This window comes from Triticum urartu, chromosome 4A (assembly GCF_056163025.1).
Source record: "Triticum urartu cultivar PI428250 chromosome 4A, HENAU_Tu73, whole genome shotgun sequence".
Classification (NCBI taxonomy): Eukaryota; Viridiplantae; Streptophyta; class Magnoliopsida; order Poales; family Poaceae; genus Triticum; species Triticum urartu.
The window spans coordinates 53,858,377-53,862,884 of record NC_141876.1 but is presented as its reverse complement, the minus strand read 5'-3'; positions in this window follow the sequence as shown (position 1 = coordinate 53,862,884).

Sequence of the window (4,508 nt, the reverse complement as noted above, 5' to 3'; positions counted from 1 at the left end):
GTCCTTTTTCTTATCCGGCAGGCGTAGAACTAGTTCGCCAACATTGTAATTTTTGGCCCGTACTTCTCTGCTTTGATATCTTCGGGCCTACTGTTGATAAAATGCGGAACGGGCTTTTGCCACATCGCACTCCTCCTCCAAGGCGTCCAAGTTGTCCTGCCGATCGAGCTCGGCTTCTCTTTCTTCGTACATGTGCACTCTAGGTGAGTCATGAATTATGTCGCAGGGCAGAACTGCTTCTGCGCCGTACACCATAAAAAATGGTGTGTACCCGGTGGTGCGATTTGGCGTGGTCTGCAGCCCCCATAGCACGGAGTCGAGCTCCTCTATCCAGTGCGTGTTAGATTCCTTGAGGGACCGCACCAGTCTGGGTTTGATGCTGCTCATGATAAGACCATTTGCACGTTCGACCTGGCCGTTGGTTTGTAGGTGATAGACGGAAGCATAATCGAGCTTGATGCCCATCTTTTTGCACCAGAGTTTTACCTCGTCGGTGGTAAAGTTTGTATCGTTGTCGGTTATGATGCTGTGGGGGACGCCATAACGGTGTACAAACCCGGATTTGAAGTCTATCACAGGTCCGGATTCGGCCGTTTTAACAGGCTTGGCTTCTATCCATTTGGTGAACTTATCCACCATAACCAGTAAGTATTTTTTCCTATGGGTTCCACCTTTAAGGGGTCCGACCATGTCAAGCCCCCAGACCGCAAAAGGCCAGGTGATGGGTATAGTTTGGAGTGCGGTGGGTGGCATATGGATTTGGTTGGCAAAAAGTTGGCAACCAGCACATCGTTGGACTAGGTCCTGAGCGTCTGCTCGGGCCGTCGGCCAGTAAAAGCCTATACGAAAAGCCTTGCTAACGAGGGACCGAGCAGCGGCGTGGTGACCACCGAGTCCGGCATGAATTTCAGCCAGGAGGTTCCCCCTTCCTCTTCGGAGATGCACATTTGAAGGACTCCGGTAGTGCTTTTCTTATAAAGTTCTCCCTCATGGACTCTGTAGGCCTTAGATCGCCGCACTATGCAGCGGGCCTCGTTTTGGTCCTCCGGGAGTTCCTACCTAGTAAGGTAGGCTAGGAATGGTTCTGTCCACGGGGCGATAACCGCCATTATTACGTGGGCTGAAGGTGTAATTTCGTTGGCAGAGCCTCCAATTGTGTGAGATTGTTCGGCGTCGAGTGGTGCGGCTGGGTTCGGGCTGTTATTTGTGGGTTCCCCCTCCCATGCTACGAATGGCTTGAACAATCTTTCCAAAAAGACGTTGGGGGGGGGCTGCATCGCGTTTTTCTCCGATGCGTGCTAGGACGTCCTCCGCTTGATTGTTTTCTCGAGCTATATGGTGAAACTCTAGCCCTTCGAACCGAGCTGACATTTTTAGGACGGCGTCGCGGTAAGCTGCCATTTTTGGGTCCTTGTCGTCGAAGTCTCCATTTATTTGGGATATCGCAAGGTTTGAATCCCCGCGTACCTCTAGGCGCTGGATACCCATGGATACTGCTATCCGGAGGCCATGTAGGAGGGCCTCATATTCGGCTGCATTGTTGGAATCCGTGTACATGATTTGGAGCACATATTGGACTGTGTCTCCTGTGGGGGACGTCAGGACGACGCCGCCCCCAGTCCGGCCAACATTTTGGAGCCGTCAAAATGCATAATCCAGTTTGAATATGTGCCGTACTCTTTAGGCAGCTCGGCCTCCATCCATTCTGCGATGAAGTCGGCCAAAACTTGCGATTTAATAGCTCGCCGTGGCTTATAGGTTATATCGAACGGGAGAAGCTTGATGGCCCATTTTGCAATCTGGCCCGTTGCATCGCGGTTGTTGATAATATCGTTTAGTGGCACTTCCGAGGCTACTGTTATGGAACACTCGTGAAAGTAGTGTCGTAGCTTCCGGGATGCCATGAATACCACGTATGCAATCTTTTGATAATGCGGGTACCGTGATTTGCATGGAGTGAGGACAATGGACACGTAGTAGACCGACCTTTGAAGGGGGGATTTGTGTCCGTCCGTTTCCCGCTCGACAACGAGCACTGCGCTGACAACTTGGTGTGTTGCTGCAATGTACAATAACATTGGTTCGCCGGTGATTGGCGCGGCCAGGACTGGGTTTGTTGCCAATATGGCTTTTATTTCATCAAGTCTGGCCGTGGTGCATCCGTCCACTCGAAGTGTTCGGTGCGCCGAAGGAGGCGATAAAGGGGTAGTGCCTTTTCTCCCAAGCGGGAGATGAAGCGGCTTAAAGCCGCCACGCACCCGGTTAATTTTTGTATTTGTTTAAGGTCCTTTGGGACATCCAATTGTGACAAAGCTCGGATCTTGGCTGGGTTTGCTTCGATTCCTCTCCCGGATACAATGAAGCCCAAGAGCTTTCCGGCTGGAACGCCGAAGACGCATTTTTCTGGGTTGAGCTTGATGTCATATTGTCGGAGGTTATCGAATGTAAGCCTCAAGTCGTTTACTAGGGATTTGACATGTCTTGATTTGACGACCACATCATCCACATACGCCTCCACTGTTTTGCCGATCTGGTTTGCCAGACATGTCTGGATCATGCGCTGATATGTTGCACCGGCGTTTTTCAGCCCGAAGGGCATTGTGTTGAAGCAGAATGGGCCGTATGGTGTGATGAATGTTGTTGCAGCTTGGTCTGATTCTGCCATCTTGATTTGATGGTAACCGGAGTATGCATCGAGGAAACACAACAAATCGTGTCCTGTGGTGGCATCGATAATTTGATCGATACGGGGGAGGGGGAAGGGATCCTTTGGGCAAGCCTTGTTAAGGTCTTTAAAATCGACACACAGGCACCAGGATTTGTCCTTCTTTGGTACCATCACCAGGTTTGCTAGCCAGTCCGGATGTTTTATGTCTCTGATGAATCCGGCCTCCAATAGCTTGGCTAGCTCCTCTCCCATAGCCTGTCTCTTGGGTTCGGAAAAACGCCGAAGGGCTTGTTTGACAGGTTTAAATCCTTTTAGGATATTTAAGCTGTGTTCGGCCAGCCTGCGTGGGATCCCTGGCATGTCTGAAGGGTGCCAGGCGAAGATGTCCCAATTCTCTCGTAGGACCTCTCGCAGTGCGGCGTCTACATCAGGGTTCAGTCGTGCCCCGATGGAAGCCGTTTTATTGGGGTCCGTTGGATGGACCTAGAATTTGACTATTTCGTCAGCTGGCTTGAAGGATGTGGATTTGGATCTCTTATCGAGTATCACATCATCCCTGTTAACCGTGGAGCGCAGCGCAGTCAGTTCCTCGGCCGCTAAGGCTTCGGATAGCGCCTCATGGGCTAATGCGGCCGTCTTGTTTTCGGCGCGGAGTGCTATGTCTGGATCACTAGCTAGAGTGATAATTCCATTCGGCCCGGGCATCTTAAGCTTCATGTACCCGTAATGGGGTATTGCTTGGAAGATTGTGAATGCTTCCCGCCCTAGTAAAGCATGATATCCGCTCTTAAACAGGGCCACCTGAAACGTGACTTCTTCAGACCTGTAATTATCTGGCGTGCCGAACACCACATCTAGTGTGATTTTTCCTGTGCAGCACGCTTCCCAACTGGGGATTATTCCTCTAAAGGTTGTGCTGCTTCGCTCGACGCGGTTCCAGTCTATTTCCATTTTTTGAAGGGTTTCCTCATAAATGAGGTTCAGTCCGCTGCCTCCATCCATGAGCACCTTGGTGAGGCGAAAGCCGTCCACTATGGGACTGAGGACCAATGCGGCTGGTGCTCGGGCTGTTCGGAATCTAGGTTCATCACTTGCGTTGAAGGTAATGGCAGTGTCGCTCCATGGATTTATTGTTGCAACTTGATAGACTTCGGCGAGGCTGCGGAGTGTTTTTTTCGCACATTGTTTGATGCGAAAGTCTCGAAGACTGTGAGAACGGTACTGGTGTCCTTGGGCTGGCTTTCTGCGGCCTCCGGAATTAAGAGGTCCTCGCCGATTTTGGCCACCTGCCGGAGTATCCAACATGCTCTAAGGCTGTGAGTTGGTGTGGTGTCCTCTGTACTGTGAATTCTACAGGGTCCATCAAGCCATCTTTCCAATACGGTTCCATGCCCTGTAGAGGGTTTTCGCTTTTTGGTGTTTATCCCGGGTGCCCTGTGATGATGCACCCTCTTAGTTCGGACGGGATTACTATTCAAGGCCGGATTATCCCAAAAATTTATTTCGGTTTTCCAGGCACTTTCCATCGCACAGTATTTTTGTACTATGGACGCCAAGTCAGCGAAGCGTGTGATATCACGACGACTTACGGTGTTAAGGATTCCCTTGTCCGTGCAATTACTGCAGAAAATTGAGATTGCGTCTTCCTCGCGGCAATCCTTTATCCTGTTCATAACCAGGAGGAATCTGGCCCAGTAATGATGTACTGTTTCCTTGGGCCTCTGCCTGATTTGGGAGAGATCGCTTATGATTGGGTGGGCGGGTGTCGTTGAATCTGAAACCTCACCCAATCCAAGATTCGGAGGCCGAAGAGTTTCCGAACTCTGAAGTTCGGATTCTT